The sequence below is a fragment of the Pleurodeles waltl genome, chromosome 5, assembly GCF_031143425.1.
Source record: "Pleurodeles waltl isolate 20211129_DDA chromosome 5, aPleWal1.hap1.20221129, whole genome shotgun sequence".
Lineage (NCBI taxonomy): Eukaryota > Metazoa > Chordata > Amphibia > Caudata > Salamandridae > Pleurodeles > Pleurodeles waltl.
In genome coordinates, this window is record NC_090444.1 from 1,219,752,046 (window position 1) to 1,219,777,551 (window position 25,506).

The following is a 25,506-nucleotide window of genomic DNA, read 5'->3' on the forward strand; positions in this document are numbered from 1 at the left end:
TTTGGTTTGTGTGTATATTTTGTGTATTTTACTTACCTCCTAAGGGAGTATATCCTCTGAGATATTTTTGGCACATTGTCACTAAAATAAAGTACCTTTATTTTTAGTAACTCCGAGTATTGTGTTTCTTATGATATAGTGCTATATGATATAAGTGGTATAGGAGGAGCTTTGCATATCTCCTAGTTCAGCCTAAGCTGCTGTGCTATAGCTACCTCTATCAGCCTAAGCTGCTAGAACACTACTAATCTACAAATAAGGGATAACTGGACCTGGCACAAGGTGTAAGGACCATCAGGTACCCACTATAAGCCAGGCCAGCCTCCTACAACATTCCAAGTTGCTCTTTTTGCCCATGTGTATTTCCCATTATCCCTATATATTCTCTCCCTCATGTTCCGTCTCACCCACTCAACAGTTGCTTCTACCTCACAGTGTTGCTTGATATCCCACTCCCACAATAAACCACTTGTGCCACCAGCTAATTCATTTAAGTTTCCCAAAAGACATTTTAAACATCACTTTTGCTCTACTTTTCAAATATTTTACTGATCCACCGCACATAAGTAAATAAAAACAAAAAAATGACAGTGCCCTTTTTTCTGAACCTCAATTGTGACTGCATTTCAGAAACTATCATGATGAAAGGAGCAAAATTTGCTTGCATTAGTGTTCTGACATCTGTGCTACACTACTGGTAAATGGTTTTGCATCTAGCTTATATGGGTACTTCAGTTTCCAATTGCAAGGTAGGTTAGCCTGCATAAAAACAATCTATCATTAGTGCACAGGGTGAAGTGGCACAACGTCTAGATGTTTGGAGGTCCCCTGTACCATCGTTATGCCTTATTTTACTATCCAAACTGAAACCCCATTTTCTTTGCTTGTGCTAAGGCTGTGACTCTCTGTCTGCGTTACTGCCTGAAAGAAACATGACCATCTCCTGTTTGCTGCTATGATCCTTACCTATCAAAAACAACAGAAGATGGACGGAATGCAGAACAAATCAAACATTCCCCCCCAGTCACAGATCTGGGTTTAATCAATCAGTTTTTTTGCTTGCCATGCCATTCCAGCTCAGACCCAGCCATATGCAAATCAGTCTTAGTCCAGCCCAGACTGCCAGGCCAGGTCCTCCTTGGACAAGAAACAAGCATCCTGGGACCGGTTTCAGGGTATCACCCTTCATCAGCCAGGCTAGCTTGAATCTGGTGGCATGGCAAGCACGGGACCCACGTCTGGGCATACTCTTCCCACTTGGGGCGAGAAATTCAAAAACAACAGAAGATGGACGGAATGCAGAACAAATCAAACATTCACCCCCAATCACAGGTCTGGGTTTAATCCATCAGTTTTTTGCTTGCCATGCCATTCCAGCTCAGACCCAGCCATATGCAAATCAGTCTTGACCCTGTTCCCCATGGGAACAGTCCAGCCCGAACTGCCAGGCCAGGTCCTCCCTGGACCAGAAACAAGCATCCTGGGACCGGTTTCAGGGTATCACCCTTCACCAGCCAGGCTAGCTTGAATCTGGTGGATTACCTTTAAATATTATTAAAGGGCTGATTCCCTTTGAGCAGATGAAAATATGGAGTTTGGGGTCTCTGAACTCACAATTTAAAAATACATTTTTAGTGAAGTTGTTTTTTAGATTGTTATTTTGAAAATGCCACTTTTAGAAAGTGGGCATTTTCTTGCTTAAACCATTCTGTGACTCTGTCTGTTTGTGGATTGCATGTCTGGGTCAGTTTGACAGTTGGGCTGTTTGTGAATCCCCTCTAGACAGTGAGACAAAGGGAGCTGGGGTGTAGCCTGCATATCCTGATGAGCCATATGTACTAGAGTGGAGGGGAAAGTGGTCACTTACACCTGGATGAGCTCTGCCTGCCCTCTCACAATGCAGTCTCCAAATCCCTGGTGTGTGTTTGGAGCCTGGCCTGGGCAAGGCAGAATCCTGTAAACAACAAAGACAGACTTTCTTTGGAAGTTTGCCAACTTCAAAGGCAGAAAGGGGTATAAGTAGTGGACCCAAAACCCCATACTTTAGATTTCTTGAAGATAACTTGTGGAACCAAGAGAAACCTCTGCCAAGGAGAAGAGCTGAAGAGCTGATGAGAAGTGCTGCCCCTGCCTGTGACTGTGCTTTATTGGGCTATCCTGCAGTTGCTGCTTCTGCCTGTGAAAGGGGGCAAAGACTGGACTTTGTTGTGCATTCTTGCTTGAAGAAGAATCTCCGAGGGCTTGAACTGAGCTTGCCTACTGTTTTGAAGTCTCAGGGCCATCAAAGACTTCCTCTGCCAGTGCCTGGATTCTCTGCTGAGACTCCTGCCTTACCAAGTTGTGCCCTAGCCAGTCCTTGGGCCCTTGAAAGGTGAAGATGGCAGACAAGAACTTGAAATCCACGCACAGAACGCCGTGCAGGAAAATTTTCGATGCACCATTTGCAACGCGGTTGATAAACGACGCGCTAAAATCAACGCTCTACCTGGATTGCAGCTGTGAGATTGTTGGACTTTTGCTTATGCAGGGTCATCCCCAGACTTTTTTGCCTCCTGCCTCCTATATTTTTCTGACATGTTGCTGTTGGCTTTTCAACTCTGAGCACTTTACCACTGCTAACCAGTGCTAAAGTGCATATGCTCTCCTGTTTAAATTGTATGTAAGTGGTTCATCCATGATTGGCATATTTGAATTACTAGTAAGTCCCTAGTAATGTGCACTAGAGGTGCCAGGGCCTGTAAATCAAATGCTACTAGTGGGCCTGCAGCACTGGTTGTGCCACCCACATAAGTAGCTCTGTAATCATGTCTCAGACCTGCCACTGCAGTGTCTGTGTGTGTATTTTTACACTGTAAATTCGACTTGGCAAGTGTACCCACTTGCCAGGCCTAAACCTTCCCTTTTCTTACATGTAAGGCACCCCTAAGGTAGGCCCTAGGTAGCCCCAAGGGCAGGGTGCAGTGTATGGATAAGGTAGGACATATAGTAATGTGGTTTATATGTCCTGACAGTGAAATACTGCCAATTTCGTTTTCACTGTTGCAAGGTCTGTCTCTCTCTCATAGGATAATATGGGGGCTACCTTTAAATATGATTAAAGTGTAGATTCCCCTAGAGAGTAGATGGACATGTGGAGTTTGGGATCCCTGAACTCACAATTTAAAAATACATCTTTTAGTAAAGTTGATTTTAAGATTGTGAGTTTGGAAATGCCACTTTTAGAAAGTGAGCATTTTCTTGCTTAAACCATTCTGTGACTCTGCCTTGTTTGTGGATTCCCTGTCTGGGTCAGTTTGACAGTTGGGTTGTTTTTCACCTCACACCAGACAGTGACACAAAGGGAGCTGGGGTGTGATCTGCATTTCCTGATTAGCCATCTCTGCTAGGAGGGAGGGGTGGAGTGGTCACTCTCATCTGAAAGGACTGTGCCTGCCTCTGACAATGCTGTCTCCAGCCCCCTGGTGTGTGTCTGAGGCCTTGCCTGGGCCAGGCAGGATTTCACAAGAAGGTGTGAGTCCCCTTTGAAGGAAGGTGACTTCAAAGACTAAAATGGGTATAAGAAGGGCACCCAAACTTACAAACTTTAGAAACACTTCTGGAATCAAGAGGAACCTCTGCCTGGAGAAGAGCTGATCGCTGAGGAACAAGTGCTGCCCTGCCTGTGACTGTGCTTTGTGGAGCTTTCCTGCAGTGCTGCTTCTGCCTGAGTAAGAGGGCAAAGACTGGACTTTGTGTGCCTTCCATCTTGAAGAAGAAATCTCCAAGGGCTTGATGTAGAGCTTGCCTCCTGTTGTTGAAGTCTCAGGGATAGCAAAGACTTCTTCCTGCCAGCACCTGGAGTCTCTGGAGAGACCCCTACTCTGCTCTGTGGTGCCCTTCCAGTTCCTGGGACCCTGAAAGGAGAGGCTGGCAGCCTAAGGACAAAAATACACGCACCGAGCACCGTGCGGAGAAAAGATCGACGCGAATCCGATCGCGGCTGAGAAAACGACGCGACGCCGGCTCCGCAGCTGAGAAACGACGCCGCAGGAAACGCGACCGGAGAATCGACACCCGGAGCAGGAGAAACGACGCGCAGCATCGCTGCCGAAGGCTGAGAGATCGCAACCAGCGCCGCGGGACTTTCGGACCGTCGCGTGGCTGGCTTTTTCGACGCGCCTCGCCGTGCCGAGCTGTTTTCGACGCATATACCCGTGCAGGGTTATTTTCGACGCACACCGCCCGTGCGGGGTTATTTTTGCCGCAAACCAGGTACATTTTCACGCTAGCAGCGCTAGTGTGTTGTTACAACTACCTAAAGACTCTTTTTATTTTAAACCTTTAAAAAATCATAACTTGACTTGTGTATGTTGGATTTTTGTCGTTTTGGTCTTGTTTTGTCTAGATAAATATTTCCTATTTTTCTAAACTGGTGTTGTGTCATTTTGTAGTGTTTTCATTAAGTTACTGTGTGTGTTGGTACAAATACTTGACGCCCAGCACTCTGAGGTTAAGCCTACTGCTCTGCCAAGCTACCAAGGGGGTAAGCAGGGGTTAGCTGAGGGTGATTCTCTTTTATCCTAACTAGAGTGAGGGTCCTTGCTTGAACAGGGGGTAACCTGACTGTCAACCAAAGACCCCATTTCTAACATTGGTGACCAGCGGTCGGGATTTGGACTTGTATTTGTACTTGACATACAGTAATTAAGTGTACACTACTGTTTTGATCTCAGACCACTACGTGACCACATACTACTTGTCTTGTGATTCTGCTTTTTGTTCTCTGATGTCCTCCTGGAAGTATTGCTAATATTTTTGGACTTTGTTTTTTGGTTGTGAAGCCTTTGCAGAATGGAAGTCAATTTCTGGCACCTATTTATGTATAAAAAGTGGCAGCTTAAAGCATTCTGCATGGAAAGGGGACTGGCTGTGAACAAGAAATCCAGAAGGGAGGATCTTGAGTCAGCCCTGTTTCAGTATGAATTGAAACGTTGTCAGGCAACACCACCAAATGAGTCTGAGGAGGATAACTACTCTGAGGAGGAGGACTACTCCAAAGAGGAGGGCAGTGGCCCTGAGGAGGGAACAGAAAGAGATGATTGGCTCCTAGCTCGAATCCGGAGTCTGGAAGAGCTAGATGCAGAGCTTAAGAGGGCTGAGGAGAAGAGAGCCTTAGTCCTGGAAGAAAGGAGGAGGGACTTAGAGATTAAAAAAATGATTTATGCTTACGAGCTTAAATTGAAAGAACTGGAAGTCATGAGGGCTGAGTCCAGCTGGAATGGTGGCAGCAACAATTGTATATCCAGTGATGCTGCAGAAGTGCACATGCCCAGAGAGGTGGTGCCCTACTTGAAGGAGGGAGTTAACACACGCCAGGAGGGTCAGGGGTATGAGGTAGCTCCAGTGATGCACAGGGTCCCTGAGGTGGATTGGGGAACTGGCATGGGGAGTCATATTCCTACTGGTGGGAGGGACACTCTACTGACTCTAGTTGAGAGTGACAGGGAGAGGGGTTCCCCCCAGGTAGAAGTCCTGGTTATGGAGTGTGAAGACATCCCAGAAGAGTGTGGGTTGAGTGTCAGGGACAGTCAGGTACTGTCTCACCAGTCTCAGGAGGGTGATGTGGGGTGCTTTTTCAAAGCAGAGTCACTGGATGGTTGGGTGAAGGGTACTTTGGCTAATTCATGTGAGGGGCTGAGTGATGTAATTGCTGGAGAGCATATGTCTAGTCCTTATTTTTCAGAGCTATGCCAACACCAGGTGGAGTGTGAGTTCTCTGACCCCAGGGAGCTTACAATGGAGGCAGACTTCTGGGTGAGTACCAGAGAGTCTGAAGAGGCATTTGGGGGTGCTCCTGAGAGGAGTGGTCTAGGTAGTTCCCAACCAGGTGAGGTAGGGAAGGATTGTAGTGTCCCAGGTAGGTCCCTGTGTAGTGGGATGGGTGAGGGACCCCATGTCCAGTCTCAGAGGAGAGGGAATGGGGATGGGTTGAGGCCCAAGGTGCCCGAGATCCGGTCCCAGGTCCTGGAGGGTTCCCTGCGGGAACACCAGGAGGGGAGCCTAGCCTGTACCATAGGGCCATCTGTTGAGGGAGACCCCACAGTGTCAGGAGAACTTGGGGGGGCGGCTGTAGCCAGCGTCCCACCAGTTCTGGTGTCTGGCAGTACCACTCCTAGTGAGGGGGTGCAGAAGTCCAGACCGAGGGTTGAGAGGGGGTTGCGGACCCCAGTGGAGAACCTGGAGGGTCAGGGGTCAGCTCTGAGAGCAGAGCCCCCCATGAATGACCTTGGTGAGACCATTTCTGGGTTGGGGGGAGTCCAGACTCTGTCAGATGGGCAGAGGTCAGGAGACCTGCGCCAGCCAGACTCTTGTGTGGCCCTTCGGGACAGTGTGTCCCTTGAGGGGGGTAAGTGTGCCCCCCTGGAAGTCCTGGTGTGCCAGGCAATGGTTCAACCGCAGGGTGGTGACTCTGGGTTGAAGGATCAGGTTCAGGGGGTAAACTCTGACCTGATGGGGGGCAAGTGTGCTCCCAAGGAAGTCCTGGTGTGCCAGGCAGTGGTTCAACCGCAGGGTGGTGACCCTGGGTTGGATGACCAGGTTCAGAGGGTAAACTCTGACCTGGTAGGGGGTAGGTATGCCCCCCAGGAAGTCCTGGTTTGCCAGGCAGTGATCCAGTCTGTGGGTACAGACCCTGGATTGGGAGGCCAGGTTAAGGGTGTCCCCCCTGACCTGGAGGAAGGGGCTACTGTTAACAGTGCCCCTACCATGTTGTCTTCTGGGGGGGCCACTCCTAGTTGGGTGGTTCAGGACCCCAGAAGAGAGGGCAGGGGGAGGGAAGCCTCACCCCTGGCCCTGGTCCAACCTGAAGGTACAGACCCCAGGTTGGAGGATCAGTTGCAGGTTAACATCCCTGCACTGATGGAAGAATTGTGCAGGACTGCTTCTACAAGCACCCTGACAGTTTTTGACTCTGGGGGTGCCGCTTCTGCAGGGAGGGTACAGAGCCCCAGAGGGGAGGACCAGGGTCAGGTTGTCATCCCTGACCTGGTGGAAGAGAGAGTGGTCAAAGGGTGCCAGGCACCTGGGGCTACCACCCCCCACTCTCCACAGTCACAGTGGTTAGAGAGGCCTGAGGTCGGGCTCTCATCCCTGACAGTTGTCTGGGGCCACTGTGGCTTGCTGTCCTGGTGGACAGAGTTGCCCCTGGGGGGGGAGGACGAGAGTCACACCCCGGGGGTGGAGTGGGCAACACCACTGTGTTGACCCTGGTGGTACTATCTGCCCATTGCAATACATCTGTGAGCAAAGTAAAGTTAGGTGTTGCACAGATGGTGTCTGTAGATGTGGAGAAGGGTTCCCCATGGGTTAGCTTAGTGGGCCCTGAGAGTATGGACAGAGGGATCCAACTGGAGTCAGGAAGGCGTAGAACTGGAACATGCCCCTGCTGTTGTGGGCCTGGGTCCCTGTTCTATCGCCCCAATCAGGGAAGTACATCAAGGTATTGATTGTTCCCCCCTGGCTTTAGGCTGGTAGGGGGTCGTGTTGGACTTTTGCTTATGCAGGGTCATCCCCAGACTTTTTTGCCTCCTGCCTCCTATATTTTTCTGACATGTTGCTGTTGGCTTTTCAACTCTGAGCACTTTACCACTGCTAACCAGTGCTAAAGTGCATATGCTCTCCTGTTTAAATTGTATGTAAGTGGTTCATCCATGATTGGCATATTTGAATTACTAGTAAGTCCCTAGTAATGTGCACTAGAGGTGCCAGGGCCTGTAAATCAAATGCTACTAGTGGGCCTGCAGCACTGGTTGTGCCACCCACATAAGTAGCTCTGTAATCATGTCTCAGACCTGCCACTGCAGTGTCTGTGTGTGTATTTTTACACTGTAAATTCGACTTGGCAAGTGTACCCACTTGCCAGGCCTAAACCTTCCCTTTTCTTACATGTAAGGCACCCCTAAGGTAGGCCCTAGGTAGCCCCAAGGGCAGGGTGCAGTGTATGGATAAGGTAGGACATATAGTAATGTGGTTTATATGTCCTGACAGTGAAATACTGCCAATTTCGTTTTCACTGTTGCAAGGTCTGTCTCTCTCTCATAGGATAATATGGGGGCTACCTTTAAATATGATTAAAGTGTAGATTCCCCTAGAGAGTAGATGGACATGTGGAGTTTGGGATCCCTGAACTCACAATTTAAAAATACATCTTTTAGTAAAGTTGATTTTAAGATTGTGAGTTTGGAAATGCCACTTTTAGAAAGTGAGCATTTTCTTGCTTAAACCATTCTGTGACTCTGCCTTGTTTGTGGATTCCCTGTCTGGGTCAGTTTGACAGTTGGGTTGTTTTTCACCTCACACCAGACAGTGACACAAAGGGAGCTGGGGTGTGATCTGCATTTCCTGATTAGCCATCTCTGCTAGGAGGGAGGGGTGGAGTGGTCACTCTCATCTGAAAGGACTGTGCCTGCCTCTGACAATGCTGTCTCCAGCCCCCTGGTGTGTGTCTGAGGCCTTGCCTGGGCCAGGCAGGATTTCACAAGAAGGTGTGAGTCCCCTTTGAAGGAAGGTGACTTCAAAGACTAAAATGGGTATAAGAAGGGCACCCAAACTTACAAACTTTAGAAACACTTCTGGAATCAAGAGGAACCTCTGCCTGGAGAAGAGCTGATCGCTGAGGAACAAGTGCTGCCCTGCCTGTGACTGTGCTTTGTGGAGCTTTCCTGCAGTGCTGCTTCTGCCTGAGTAAGAGGGCAAAGACTGGACTTTGTGTGCCTTCCATCTTGAAGAAGAAATCTCCAAGGGCTTGATGTAGAGCTTGCCTCCTGTTGTTGAAGTCTCAGGGATAGCAAAGACTTCTTCCTGCCAGCACCTGGAGTCTCTGGAGAGACCCCTACTCTGCTCTGTGGTGCCCTTCCAGTTCCTGGGACCCTGAAAGGAGAGGCTGGCAGCCTAAGGACAAAAATACACGCACCGAGCACCGTGCGGAGAAAAGATCGACGCGAATCCGATCGCGGCTGAGAAAACGACGCGACGCCGGCTCCGCAGCTGAGAAACGACGCCGCAGGAAACGCGACCGGAGAATCGACGCCCGGAGCAGGAGAAACGACGCGCAGCATCGCTGACGAAGGCTGAGAGATCGCAACCAGCGCTGCGGGACTTTCGGACCGTCGCGTGGCTGGCTTTTTCGACGCGCCTCGCCGTGCCGAGCTGTTTTCGACGCATATACCCGTGCAGGGTTATTTTCGACGCACACCGCCCGTGCGGGGTTATTTTTGCCGCAAACCAGGTACATTTTCACGCTAGCAGCGCTAGTGTGTTGTTACAACTACCTAAAGACTCTTTTTATTTTAAACCTTTAAAAAATCATAACTTGACTTGTGTATGTTGGATTTTTGTCGTTTTGGTCTTGTTTTGTCTAGATAAATATTTCCTATTTTTCTAAACTGGTGTTGTGTCATTTTGTAGTGTTTTCATTAAGTTACTGTGTGTGTTGGTACAAATACTTGACGCCCAGCACTCTGAGGTTAAGCCTACTGCTCTGCCAAGCTACCAAGGGGGTAAGCAGGGGTTAGCTGAGGGTGATTCTCTTTTATCCTAACTAGAGTGAGGGTCCTTGCTTGAACAGGGGGTAACCTGACTGTCAACCAAAGACCCCATTTCTAACAGAGATGAACGCATCCCAGCTCGAGAAACGATGTGCAACACCCGCTTGGGGAAGCTGATGACGCAAACCCTATGCTGCACGGTTTTTTAACACTGTGCAACAGGATTTTTCATGCATTGTCCCTGGGCGTCAAAGTCAAACTGACTCTGCGTAGATTCGAGATGCCCTGTCCGGATATCGACGCATTGCTCTCTTGCGAGGGAGAAAAACAGCGCATCGCCGACCCTACCACAGAAGAAACAACGCACGGCCTCCCTTGCGGGGATGTAATCAATGATTCGCTGCCTTTTCCAACTCACGCTCGTTCATGCGGCTTTATTTTTTACGCTAACCAGGTGCAAAATCAACATTTCCATTGTTTTCTATGAAGTAAGACTCTTGTTCTTTTGAAAATTCATATTTTAACTTGTGTATGTTGGATTTTTGTTGTTTTGGTCTTGTTTGATTTAGATAAATATTACCTATTTTTCTAAACTGGTGTGGTGTCCATTTTGTAGTGTTTTTACTGTATTACTGTGTGTGTTGGTACAAATACTTTACACATTGCTTCTGAGATAAGCCTGACTGCTGACTGCTTGCTACCAAGGGGGTAATCAGTGGTTATCTAAGTGTGTTTCTCCATTACCCTGACTGGATTGACGGTCCTTGCTTGGAAAGGGGGTAACCTGACTGCCACCAAAGACCAAATTTCTGACATAGGCCTTATTGCCCAATAAGGCAGCATGCATTGTAGTTTAGAGTAAAACATGTAGAAATTAATGTTTTACATGTCCTGGCAGTGAAACCCCCCAAAGGTTGTGTTTCAGTGTGGCAAGGCTGGTTGCCCATAGGAAAACACTAGGTTACATTACAACAAATTATAGTGCTTAATTTCCTTTCGGAAGCAAGTAGAAAAATTATTGAAGGACTCATTTTAATGCTATGAATCAATTTAATGGTAATGTCAAATTTTATGTTACTATTAAGGAAAAGATGCTTTCAGAAAGCTGTCTATTTTCTGCCTAAACTGAAAGGCCTTTCTATCAGTGTTCAACTGTCACATGACTACTGATGGCTCTCCTGTGGTGAGGTGTGTATTGCTGTCAGACAGTGGGCAAAGGGTGTGAGGAGGGAGTTTCCCTCTTTCACAGGTTGGCCTTGGTGGTGCACCCAGCCACTCCCTAAGCTTCCTAGGATGTCTTCCCTGTCTCTGCCAGATGACACTGACACCTAGCCTACCTCCTTCTTATATCTCTAGACAGGCTGGCTCCAATACCAGGGAGAGGGCTGCCCAGAACTGGTTAGAGGATGGACAAAGGACAGACCCCTACCCAGAGGCTGGCACTGCGCATCCCCATAACTCTCCTCGGCTCAGAATACTAGAGAACCTGAGAAGAATCAGCAGAAGGCCTGCACTGCTGTGTGAATCCTGAAGGAATACTGGACCTCCTTACCTTGAACCCAAGACCCCAGGTGTGACTCGAAGGGACAGTTGGCAGACCTCCTCTGTGAGCTACAGGAGCACACACGATTCCAAGATACTTTTCACTGTGCCTGCCAAGCTGACTAGGCCCAAATGGAAATGCCCTGGACCATGTAGTTGGCCTCTGTTGTAGTGAGTTCTAACCCCTAAATGGTGCCTCCCTCAGGTCCTGTAAACTTGGCTGATGTAAGTGTACTCCTGCTGTCGAAATCGCAGGAGCTTGGGCTTGGAAACTTTTGCTAACTTTTCATTTAAAGAATAGCTAGGAGACTTGGATCATCACCAAGTCACTGCCCTCATTGCCAAATCGCTGGATGAACCAACTTGGCAGTTTGCCCATCAAAATAAGATCCGATATCCAAAAAAGTTTAAGTCCAAACGTAGAGGGCTTCACTGAGACCAGTATCGAGTGGCATCCAACTGACATAGAGGCCTTCCTGGGCTCATACTCCAGACTTCTGCTATTTAGAGCTTTCTCTGACTTCATTGAAGACCAGACCAAGACCCCACTCTCCATCACCCTATTGACGAACCCCACTTTGAACGCAGCTGGCAACTTTCCCCGCCAATGACTCATCGAAGACCACTTTTTCTGCAGGAAACTTTCTAAGTTAAAAGGTAAGTTTTCTACCAGGATGAACCTGATCCCTGTATCCGAGCAGTGGTTCATCGAGCTTATCCTTAACTTTGACTTTGACCCGGTCCAGAGCGACAAGATACTCAGGGTTCGTGTTCACAATTTTGTACACTATTTTTACCTCAAATTTAAAAAATGCATAGCTCCAGTTCTACTTACTGAACTTTTTAAAATATTATCTAATTTTCTAAAATGATTTGGAATTTTTCTTGTTTTCTGTTTTCACTTTATTATAGCCTTACAGCCCACCATAGCGCGCTGTACCTGCCATTAAAGGCCGGCCTCAGCGTTGAAGGCCTGAGCCGAAGGCGAGGGCCTTTGTTTTTGGGAGCGGACCTTTTATGACAGCTATGGCGGGCTATAAACCTAACAGAACATTCTGCCACTAGAGGGAAGAAAGTTGTAATAAATAAAACAAAGGTCTCACTGAGCCAGAGGATTGAAATCCACTTAGGCTCCTTGAGGTCTTTGTTCATAGCTGTTGCTGTGAGACTAACATCGGAATGTTAGGCTCTGGGCTTTTACCAGCCATTAGAATCCTGGAGCACTCCATTGTCTTCAATGGAGCTCCCAACATTCCAGAGTTCTAATGCTGTTTGAGTACTTGCCTCTAAAGTTAACCCTGACTGCTCTGTGCCACAGCTACCTGGGGGTTGAGCATAAGTTTATTTAGTGACTATTGTGGTTCACCCTGATGAGGATTGTAACTATTTTTTAAGTGGGTTCTCACACTCATCAACTGATACTCCAATTTCTTACAAAGATGAAGGTACAATGAAGTGAACAGCCATGACGTTTGAAGTTTGTGGCTATTCAAAAATTATTTGAAAGGTATTTCTCATCTTGGAAATAAATGAGAAGGTACCATGCAAAAATCTGGATCAAGCTTGTTTTGTGTGTGGGAAAGTGAAAGAGCACATCATTAGATTGCATGGTGTTAATGTGAAGGGATTTTTACAGGCCAAGATAATTTCAGGTTGGATACAAAATAGTATTTGACCACTTGAATGCAGAGGACTAGACATTCACATCCTCTCTGTTATCTTTGGAATTAAGTGTGAAAATCCTTCCAGGATGTTTTTCTTTTGAAAACAATAATACAAAGACATGAAGAGAATCTCTGCATCCTGAGATTATTTTTTTAAGCAGTGTGATTCAGCGAGTGTGCTGACATCATACTGATTGAAAGTGAAACTAATCAGCATCATTAGCCATTAACATAAAACTTCGGCTAAAATCACACATTTGTGTCACATTTTTTTGAGGGAAAGTTCTAAAATCTCCCGGGATCCACAAAATGCCTACCATCCAGCATTCACACACTTGTCCTGAGAAAAACAGTATTGCAGTGGTGTGGCTTGGGCAGATTCAATGAAACAAGAACAGAGCGAACATGCAAGGACTACATTGTCTTCATATGGTTAAAGTCTTCACACAGTTTATTTTTAAAAACTAAAATATGCATACTTTACTTTAAAGTATATTTATTAAAAATTATAAAACTAGAAAAATATGCACTTTAAACATTAGATAAATTTACATATATATTTTAAATTGAATTTTATATTTATTAATTACATTTTGATAATAAATATCCAAACGCAAGAACTGAAAAATATATGCTTTTATTGCATTTCTAAATAAGAGGTTTTGCAATTTATTTTTGTATAGCTAATACTTTCCACATGATGTTTTGAAGGGGATATTTGGAATTCTTTATCATCTTCGAAAAAGCCTTACTCTGAGTAATTTTCATGGAATTGTGTAAAATATGTGTGAAACTAGTGTCAATACAACAAAAAACATGATAGATACAAAGGTTAGACTAGTGCATAGCTTATGCATAGTGTGTTTGGCCTGGTTTTATTTTAAGCTCTTTGCCTTCTGCTGTAGCCTTTGCTATTTCTCTCTGCACAGTCCCTGCTACTGTGGGATTAACGTCATGCTTTCCAGTGTCTCTGGCTGACACTGGAGACTAAAAAAAGTAATAGTTCATTAAATTAACAGTTAGGGGCAGATTTAAGAGCCCCTAGCTCCACCGGAGCGTCACTTTTTTGTGACGCACCAGTGGCGCTAACCAGTGCTCTGTATTTACAAGGAGGTGTAACACCTCTTTTTGCGGCGTTATGCCTCCTTGTAAATATGAGCCCCTCCAATGCAGTTTTCTGCATCAGAGGAGCGTGCATTGAGTGTTGCAGTGGGTGTTCCAACCATTGTTGTTTTTTACGCTGCCCCAGATTAACGAGTAATAAATCAGGGCCTTAATATTTAAACCAACCTCCCTGTGTAGACACTATTATTAAGGTGTGGAAAAGGATATTTTAACCCATTGTTCAACATGAATGCAGCCAGCTTATAAAGTTGTTCTGACCAATGGAGTCTTGCTGCAGGAACCATGCCTAAATAATTTGAAATGCATAACTATCATTATTATTATTATTATTATTATTATTATTATTATTCCCGCATTTGGATACCAGGACAGATGGTGGTTATTTTCATCACATTCGTGTCCTATGGGAAATTTAGTCTAAAACCTTTACACCTCCAGTCTGAACTGAGAACCAGGAAAATTAAAGCCTTTGTCTGTATTTTTCCTTATGGCTAGAGGGCTTTCCACCTCTTCATTGCTCTTAACTACCATACCCTTGCCGTTTTGCAGGCTAAACCTTCAACGGGTGACAAACAAAACAGCCAGGAGAAAAGGAGAAGTAATGACGTTAGGTAATGAATAGCAGATTTGTCACCAACTAGCACTTTTCAAGAAAGGATTTGCATCATAATATTTCTCTCATGTGCTATGTGGGGCTTCCTTGGGAAGTGGCAACAGAAAATGTGTAAAGGCCTTTTAAGTTGACTGCACTGAAATGGTAAAGAATGTATGCAGATTCGGAGCATACATAGACGCTGGTTACCCAAAAGTCTGTCTTCAGCAAAATTTAACTGTTGCCCCTTCAGCAAAGATTATTTATGCAATATTGCTCATCACCCTCACATTGTTGGCAACATAACTGGTACACAATAACTAACTCTTGCCGCCAGCCATGTGACACACTGTGGGGCATTTTCTCAAAGGCATTTTGGCATATGTCGATTTTTAGTCCTCCAGTATTCTTTAGGACACTGTTACATGATTTTGTAAATTGGTTCCAAGTTGGATGTTTTGGATATGTAAGAGTACGCACATGAGTCCTACAGTGGTGCTACGTCCCATACTCATAAATAATTTTGTGAATCAACCCATATGAGTCTGTAAAAGGTTTCATTGATGGTTTCCTGGTTTGCAAGCATTCCTATGTGAATCAATTGGGCTCCTAGTTTTTACTTGAGAAAATACCTCAGATGCCTGCAGACTTTATAATGTGCATGACTTCTTGCATACCCCGCCCTTTTCCAAATTATCTCTTTTCTCATTTTGCTTTTTAATTTTTTTTAAAAGCAAGATATTGCTGCACGGTTTCCAATAAAAATAAAGATGCATGTATATATGCATAAATAATTAATTAAATAAATAAATACACTAAATAATGCATGAATAACAGTTTGTACTATCTAAGACGTGTAGGCAAGAGTATATGATTATGGGCCACATGTTTGACCACCAGCTTTTGTAACTTGCAAATTGCCATTTTTAGTGACTCACAGTTTGCGAGTTGCAAAAGGTGATGTACAACAGTATCTCACTCATTGTTTGTGATTCCCAGATAAGTGGCAAGGGACCTGCCTCATTAATATTCATGAGGCAGGTCGCAATTTGCGACCTATTGGGAATGGCGGGCAGACACAGGGATGGTGGCCTGCTGGGGTCAGCAGACCACCATGTCTGTGACTGCTTTTTAAATAAAGCAGTTTTTTTTTTTAAATGCAACCTGTTTTCCTTATTGGAAAACGGGATGCATTTTTAAAAAAAAATGAAAACTTTTCTTTTTCTTCCTTAAGAGTGAACAGTGGTCTGTGGGAAAGACTGTCTGCTCTTGACAAACGTTGGCGCCCCATTCACAAAACTTCCCATTCGCGAATGGTTTAACACCTCCTTCATAGAGTCGGTAAAGTATGAAGGATCTGCGATCGCATTTTGATGGCACAACATTCATACAAGGCACTGCAACTCACTGTTAGGAAGGAACGCCCTTTACACACTATTCCTAATACTGACTTTCAAATTCTAGTTTGTGAGTCGGTAATAGGTTACTGACCCACAAAATAGGGTTGGTACATGCCAAAATGTATTTTGCCCATCGCAAAGTGCCCACAAAATGCAACATATATCTGATTCTATGTTTTTGGCAGTGTTTGAGGTCTCTAGAGTAGAATGTAAGTATAACGCCTATTCTTTATGAGAAACATGGTTATACTACATAGCTCATAAGAGGCATACATGTAATTTAAGCATTTTTTCTATGGATAATGTACTATTTAGTTTAAGAATTGGATTTGTAGATACCTTGTGGCATTTTTTAATTGGTACAACACTGGTCTTTGTAACACCTACATATGATGGAGTGTGTACAGATGTGACTTGGTAAATGTAAAATAACACATTGAATGTAGAAGGCCTGCTGTTATTGTATGAGATTGGCTTGAATTATTTGATTGTTTTTACAAACAGGCTTTTTGTAGATTGCATTATACTCCAAGTATTGGCTTCATTGGTCCAAGGTGCTGCAACTTCTGGCTGCTAAGCATTGGTGTTATGCAAAGTTGAAAGGGTTTTCGTCTGCAAACCTTTGAAAATGCAATCAAAAGCATTTAAATTGTTTTAAAAATATGAAAGCAATCATGCAAATGTATGAATTGAAAATGACAACAAAAAATAAATTCTTAGTGGAAGATTATGCCCCGCAAAAATGTAATTGGAGGGTGAATTCTGGAGAACGGTTCACAAATTTTTAGCTACTGGCAAAATTTGGCAACGTTTATAGAACTCTACAACCTCACGAAAAGAGAGTGAGGAAACTTCACACAACTCTGCAGTGAAATATGTATATTCTGCCCACACCTAGTAAAAGTAAAAAATGACTCCACAAGCATATGCTTCTGCTACCTGCTTAGTATGTTTGTCTAATTTTTGTGTCAGACGTGAAACAGCTGATGCTGTGCATTTATATTTATATGTCTTATAGACCATCCCACGTGTACTTTTCATATTTTGACATCAAAGTATAGTACTGCTGAACTAATTTCTTTAGACAAAATACCTGAAAGGCGATTAATGCTGTACACCTAAATGTTACTCCCATATAATTATTTAATAGCAGTTCAGAAATGGTAACAAAGAAGGTTCAGATATACACAGATATTTTCCTGTCTCAAACACGGTGACTCACAAAATCACAGCCAGCGCTTGAGGCTGAAAAATATATTTTCACAATGTACAAAAGCCTTTTATTTCAACCATTTCCGATCACAAATAGTAAGAGGCATAAGAGGCGTGTCCACCCCCTCCTTTCTAGAGAAGGGCTGCATAAATCCCTTGTGGAAGTTAATGCAAACAATTGATGAGTTACTGACAACTGATGATTCACCTAAATGATTCACAAGGTGGGGGGAGGAGGGGGCTCTGTCCTAAATTGTTTTAGCATCCTCAGGATGGGGGAAGAGAGAATGCAGTGGTCTAGCTGGCCACCGCATGCTCTCCCGGATGTCTACCCAAACAAGAAACATTATTAAAGAAGAAAATATCCCAGAACAAGTGCTGCTTTTACAACAAACAAAAAAAAAGTTTGCTGTTTGGGAAAGCAAATGCAGGGCTGGAGCTCTGCTGTCCCCTGTAGGTCTCAGTCCCTGCATTCTCTGAGCATGATAAGGGGTGGCAAAGTGCGATCAGCTCTATTAACATTTATTAGGCAGTTCTATTAACGTATAGGACACATCGCAAATTACAATCCTCTCTGCAAACCCATCAGCATGTAATCTAAACTTTCCTGGTGTGGGAATGGGATCAATACATCTGTCCCGAACTTGTTAAATGTAAGTGCAATTGTTTATTTTCATACTCCAGGCAGTAATGTTATTAAAAATGTCATGAGGAGTGGCATTTTTTTTTTTTACTGAAAATTGTTTTCCTTTTGGGAGATACATGGCAAGAAATAGAATTTAGAAGGATATCCAAGATTGCCATGTGTTTGTATTACTCTAGTTTTTTTGCATTAGTATTCTTTATCTGTACGTACTATTTTAGGATGTAGTGAGATAACTGAATAGGCAGTTGTGTGCTTGTTGTCTATGAGACATGGTTATTCAAAACCATAGAGGACTAGCTTCAGCTCAAACCAGCGCAAACTACCATTTCTACTTCCTGATCTCAGGCACTAATAATAGATTTTGTGCTCAAGAATCAAACACAGGAAACAAATTAGTTCTTTCAAATAATCAATATTAGCTCTAGGTAGCTTGGGAAATGAAAAAGAAAGACTCATTTGTTAGCTGTTTTTTTAAATAAAAAAGCTTGTTTTTCATAAACAATGACATTTTTTGTACTCCACCTCAGTACCAGTCCTAGCATTTGTGTTTGAGGAAATAAACTCAAAGAAAAAAATTCGCTTCTCGAAGATTTTGTTCCTTGTATATGCAAATTATGTACGCAGTAAAGGTATTTTCGAATTTACTTGTGGCTAACTTACAGTGCTTTCATTGAAGAGACCATCTTGGTCAGCAGTGAAATCAAAGAAGTGTTTTGCTGTACACAAGCAAAACCCACTATTTTTCTCGATCAATTCGTGGATGTGTCCCCAGGCACAACCTTTGTAAATTGAGAATTGATTAAGATGGCTGTCAGACATTCTCATATTATTTATCTCTGCCACTAAAATTGGTTTCCTCCTGTTAGTTCCATGAAGCATTCACTTAACACACGAGTAGTGTTGATTTCCTACGGCAGTGGCAATTTTGCTCACAACAAATACAATTGAAAGCATAATTTTACCTGAACAGTGAACCAATGCGAAGTCTAAAAACAGGACATTAGTAATCAGAGTGAATAAAGGAAAACTTGAAGTAAGATGTTCCTGTCATACAAACGAATAGGAAAAGCATGCAGGAATGACTTGATACTTTCCTCTAAATCACTAGGAATATTTTGGGCCTTATTTCTGATGTTTGCCGGTGTCCGCATTTGCATTCTTGCACCTCAGAGTATCGCTATTACAAGTCTCACTACATGAGGGATACCAGAATACTGACCCCATGCTAGTGAGCCCTTAAGAAATCAGGATGATTTGTGGGAGTCGGTGTTTCTGCACCGCTTGGAATTTCCTATCATCACTCCTGCTTTTACCCTATTTTCTTCATTCTTTGAGCAGGTGCCCTTTGAAGGAAACTGGGTGCCAATGATTATGTGACATTCCGAATTTGTTTCATAACAGAGTTGAGAGACGAAGTGCACAATAGATTCACCAAAGCAGGTGGCACATTGTTTTTGGATAGCCGATGCCTGGCAACATAAGGACTTCCATAAATATGCTTTCAGTTTAGAATCAACACGAATCTATATATATATATATATATATATTCAAAAAACAAGATTCTCTTTCTGGAAAAGATGTCCTGATCTGCGTGTTACGGCGCACTTCATTCTCCGGTGGTGCTGGTTTGAGGCAGGACAACCATATTAGGTGCAGGATTTAGCGAGGGCCTTGTTTAAAAGAAACTTTGGGGATTGTGCTATTGTAGGTAACATGCAATACATGAATATGAATCCAATGTGAATATAAATTAAAAACTAATGAGGGCCCCTATATTTTGTTAACACACCTCAGAAATTGTTTTGAAGTCTCCATTAGTCGCTGAAACAAGATTTTATGACATATATTTAAAAATAATTTGATTTAATGAAATGCTATAAACTACATATACCAGAATGCAATGTGGAACTCAGTGAAAAACACCTTGGATTGTAGTCAAAACACTGTTACAATTTGGTAAATATGTATATAGAAAAACGTTTAATTTTTCTTTGTTAAAGTATATATATTTAGTGATGTTATGGAGTAACTCTTGATAAGTGGTGTAACTTGAGTATTTTTTCTGTTACTTTGGAGTACTTTATTTTAAGCGCCGAAATTAGCACACAGGAAACACCTGTGAACAAGGTCTGGTGAGACCGAAACGCGTCAGGGGATTCCTGTTTGTTTGTTTATGATCTAACTAATGTATTAAAAGTTAAGGTATTTTTGGCACAACGACAGAGTGCGGTTTTCTCTTGCTAAAACAGAAAGAGAATCTTGTTTTTTGAAAATATGGTTGTCCTGCCTCAAACCAGCACCACCGGAGAATTAAGTGCGCCGTAACACGCAGATCAGGACATCTTTTCTTTCATATATATATATATATATATATATGTAAGAAATTGTAGAATATAGGAATGGTCCAAGTGCCATTGAAGACAAATGAGTGGATAAAGGCCTGCAATGGCCTATACGAGCTTCGTGATACAACATTACATTTTTTATTTTGATTTCTCCCATTCTCAGTTAGTACATTCTAATGTCTACAGCGGTATGTTCTATTAGCCTTATGGCCCTTCTGCACCAGGTTATGTCATTTGTTAAAAGCCATCTCCTTCGTTATAGGCCCTAGCCTGTGCCATGGGCCCATAACCTGGGTTCAGGGCCTTCAACAACCAGTATAGCTCTCTGCAGCAGGCTTTAATCCTTTATTAAAACGAGACTGTATGTAAGTTACCATATATAAAACTAACACATAACATATGAAAATCGTAACATCAAATGTGATTGCCACGAGGACATGCAGCCTGTCGCAAGTGTGCGGTGCTTACGGCGCTGGCCTCTCCTTCTGGTGGAGAAGAGCCTCACCAGTCTAGCTGACAGATGGGCAGCACTACATGCCTCATCTTGAGCTGCTGGGGCACGTTACTCATCAGCGCCCTTCTGATAGTGCTGCCGGTTTCTCCCACTTTCAGGACTGTTCGGAGCAGGCTTGTGGCAGCATCTTCAGGGAGGTATTGGAGACAAACAGTCTTTTCCCTTTCTTCTGGCAAGGAAAATAGTTCAACCTCTTCGTGGGGCAACATGATCACTTCCACGGCAGGCTCTGGCGGCAGTGTCAATGGAGCGATACACCATCCTCCCTTATGGTAGTCGGCAGCAGGCGCACAGTGCATGGGGTCAGACCCCTCATAACCATTGTAGTACTCTGGGTCCTAGGCCTACATGCCTATTAGAATGATGACACGGAAAACAGTGGTTAGTGTGGGGAACTGGCCTCGAGCACGTGCACCTGGGATTCTTTATTGGCAGAGTCAACTGACCAGTGACACGTGTTGGATGGATGTGGGGTGGGTGTAAAATCAAGTCCTCAAGGAGTGGCTGGCAAAATACTACGTGCAGAGGTGCACAAGTGTGTCCTGCAGGACACTACAGGCACCTGTGCATAAAACAACATTACCATGGTTAGCGGTGTGGAAAACTGATCAGTACAACTTTCATCATTACAAGATCACTTTGTCACAATGGTAATGGCTGAGCAATGACGAGGTGCCTTTAGGTGTTGAGTTCTGCCCAGTGCTAATGTTTGTAATAAAAGGTTCTTAACAACATATCACTATAAAATTATGTGTGTGGATGCTGCAGGGATGCAGTCAGACTCTTCGAGCTTTCACAGACATTGTACATTTGAGCATATAATAATACAACATGAAAGCACGAGGTTCAAATCATAAAATCAAAATACGCATGTCACGATTACCACACATTTCTCACCTAAGTCAAATTTTGGTGTGCCAAAAATAGCATACTTTTCAATGCAAAAATGTGTTTGTGATCACAAAGAATGAATTCACATCTATCGTCCAATTTGCCTGCACATCCAATTACACCATAACAGAAATCTCCTCTCTGGTGGGTAGTTGGTGATTCAGGGAGATGACACCTGCAAGAGACAAGCTCACAATTTTATTGGTAGTCACAAAACCTTTGCTGGGGATTCCCCGCATTGAAAGAATTGTTGTTTTACACCTATAAAACGCAGGAGAAAATCCTTGTTCTGGGCAGGAAATGTTCAAAATGGGAGGTAAAACCTAAAAAAAAATATTGGGAATGTGTGACAAGATGGTACTCTGCGAGTAAAAAACAAATCCTCATGGGAAAAAAGTGTTCGCAAGTGCAAGTGCACTTATTGCATTTTATGTTCTGAGATATACACTTTTTACATTTCCAGATGCATAACTTTTTACGAATGTGACTACTCATGGGAAGCTGCAACTAGTTCAGCAATAATTTTCGCCAATATACACAGAAGGGCTCATCAAAATGCACCATGTTTAATATTTACATGCATGGAAGCCCAGCAACGTGTAATAACATTGAGGTTATGAAAGAGGCAACAAGACTCAAAGTTGTACAAATTGTTCTACATGAGCATATCATAGATCATCTAAAATGCTTGAAAGATTAGTATGCAATAAGGATTGACATTTGTGTACTCTTTTACAGTTACAAATATATATATAGCATGCGTTGGTATTTTTATAAGCACCTAGGGCCATCTTACGTAAAGCGCCCTGGGATCCAAAGGGCATGTGTGCCTGCTTTTGGCAGCCATTGGCCACTTTGGTATTGCAGAGGGAGCTGCAGACACTTTCACGTCCCCTTCTGTAATAATAATAATGCTGGTGCTATCCTAAAGGGTCTTTCCTTCATTTGCACGATGGGGTGCCCCCCTGCAAAAGAGGGGAACACTTTGCCTCTGCACCCCCACCATATAATGGATGCAGGCAAAGAGGCAATATGTTTGTCAGGAGGCTCGATGGCTGTGCACCACAAAGAGGTGATGCACAATCTCTGTGCCCCCCCACCTTCAATAGCGCCCCTATGGAGGGGGTGAAAAGGGGGTCCCTAAAGCAGGGTACATTGCCTTACTTATAGCCCCCTGAAGGGGAATCTCTGTCCCCTTTGAAAGTGCACGCCAGGTTCCACCGCCACGGCAAAAGGTAGAGTGACTGCTTCAATCGTCTGGTCTGTCTTTTACTGATGCTTTGACTTAGGGGCAGCTGTGATTTTGCTGGGGGCACCACTTTATTAGTGTTAGATTTTTCATCCTTGGCCTATTTCTAACAATTAGTAATAGGATGTACTGCGCTGCTTAGTGCAATTATTAAAGTTGTGCCACAGCTCCAAAAGAGACGGTTCACCCTTACTGTAATAAGGGTTATCCATTTCCTTTCAAAGAATCATATTATGTGTTTGCCCGTAAATGGTATATCCCTTTTAATTCAGTATACTTGTTAGCATTTAGGAGAAACACATTGGTACATTTATAAGCACTCAGGTAAACTAACATTTGACCCATCCAGCGCCAAGGCACTTATTGGCAGGGTAGGGGACCTCAAAGTCCAAAGAGACATATTAGTTCATGATCAAGAAGGACACGAACCCCTTCACTGGGGGTAGCTTTGGGATTGGGAATCCCAGTGTGTGATGAGTGTTGCCACAAGAAATGTGACTAATACGAGTTGACAAATGGAAAAGTAATTTGTTTTGTTTTATCTTCTATTTCCAAACTTTTAATTTAAATTAATGTATTGCATATTTCAGGTCCCACATACAGAATTTCTGTGAAAATCCTGTTTTTTTATTTATTTCATTTGAGTTATTGAACATTTTTTCACAACATCCCAATAAATGAAGGACTTTTAACAGGAGGTTATACAGCCCTTTAATTATTGTTGACTGTTTAAAGAATAGTCTAGAAATATGCATGAGCATCCAACTAGATTGAGTGTTTCCCAAACAATGCCAAGATGGGACTTTGGGCTTTGTTGATGGGCATGAGGGACTATCAGTTGTTGGTGCTCATGTGCCCAGCATGCCCAAAGACCTGTGTTTGGTTGTTAGGATTGCAAGTATATGTAGTTATGGCAGAAAAGACAACAGATAAGTTGCCAGTCCACCCCATTGGATCCCTTGCTGGAGAACACACCCAGGCTTTGAGCAATTGTTTGCAGATGCCGTGCTCTAGGCATCCTCTAAAATAACTCCTTATTTGGAAGAGACTTGGACAGCAGATGAATCTTGGTACCCCCTATGTATATGTAGCCCATTCCGTTTAAAATGCTACCCACAACAAAATACTTAACTCAGCCTTATTGACCCATTGTGTCCCACTTGGTTCTTTGTAATGACTGTAAGCTCTGAGACTGGTAATCTGTTCGAATCATATGCATTTTCATCAGTGCATACCAGCTGGTTCATTCCTCCATGCCTTGTCCCTAGTGTGAAAAGCTTTGAAGTAACTCTCTCCTGATCTTCTCTTAATTCATATAAATACAGTGTGTGCAACACAGAGCTTTCAAACTTTTTTTATGTGGGGTTTCACAGAAATTTGTTGTTGTGAGAAAAATATCACAAACATCTATTCAGTTCCAAAGCTGTAGGAAAAGTGTTTTTAAAATTACATTTTGATAACAAGACAAATGCATCTTTTTACACCAACTAGCTCTCATGAAGATGTTTGCCACAATGTCAAATATTTAAAGTAAGAAAAGGAGGTAACTGCAAATTATTACAATGCCACTAAATGAAATTCATGCAAGACTTAACTCATCCAATAAAATCTTTGCATGCCTTTTTCTTTGCTAGAGGCTGTAGTATTAGTGAGCCTTTTAACAGCCCTGTTGATAAAGATGGTACCATGTGAGTGCTTAGTGAACTTAGCCTACATTATAGACAAGGCACAGTGCCATGGTCTTCACCATGCTTCACTTTTAACTTGGTGCATCAGCCACAGACCAGGTCAGTGCAAACTGTCACGATGTATGTGCTGGCCCTAGAGAAGCCACAAACTCAAGTTTGCCCTGGGGACAAATTGTTCAGGAAAGGCAGAACAGCTGTTCGAAGTTGCCAGCCACCTTTCACTGTGCTGGAGGCAACACAGTCAGCCTTTGAAACTGGAGTAGTGTTCACGTGCAGGTGGGTGCAGTGAGCGACCGCAAGGAGATAGCTATGAGAGTCCATGCAATCCATTTCCCCGATCCACGTGGCATCCCCTGAGAGTGCCTTTATTTTTGCACCAGCATCTATAATACGGCCCAGATGCAGGGTCTTTCCACAATTGTATGGGCTATCGTCTATGCAAATGAAGGAATATCCTTAGGGATTGCACCTAAGCTACTAATGCGCCAGTGTGATCTGCCCGCACAATTGTTTGTTGCCCCAAATTGCCCTGGGGTGCAAAAACAGGCACTCTCACCAGTTATGCCCCCGGTGCAGTTTTGATAATAGTGCCCCTGAAATGTGTAGAAAAAAACCCCATCTTATGGAATACTTATTTAGTTTGCTACACTTTTTAAAATACTCCATGCGTCTTAAGTATAATAAAATGGAAACACTTGGAAGAACCATAGACACTGAACTGCAAAATTTTTGTTTAGCATAAGGATCCTTATTTAAATTAATGAAGAAGAAATATGTAAATCCAGAAACAAATATTAGCAATAAATGTGTGGTCTTCAGTGCAGATGGGTTAGAATGGAATTGTTCATTGAAGGAGCGAAATAAATAAACAATGTTCACTGTATGATTTGTAATGTTTTCTTCAACCCTGTGTGTTTTGTGATACAAATAGGGAATATAGAATTGTATTTAACATTTAACGTTTTTACCTGAATAAAATGCCTTTCCCTGTGATGACTAAAAGTCTCTGGGTCCTTTTCGAAGCTCACTGTGTTGCATAAATCTTCTTTCTACTAAGGCAATGAAAAATAGTATTTTGTTTTCGCATAATGTACTTTAAATTACTCTGACATGC

At 43.4% G+C, this 25,506-nt stretch overlaps 1 protein-coding gene across 1 annotated transcript in view; it reads left to right on the forward strand.

Moving 5' to 3' along the window:
- GRIK2 (glutamate ionotropic receptor kainate type subunit 2) overlaps positions 1-25,506 on the forward strand; it is a 1,513,871-nt gene that overhangs the window by 983,353 nt on the left and 505,012 nt on the right. The gene's annotated exons all lie outside the window — the stretch shown is intronic.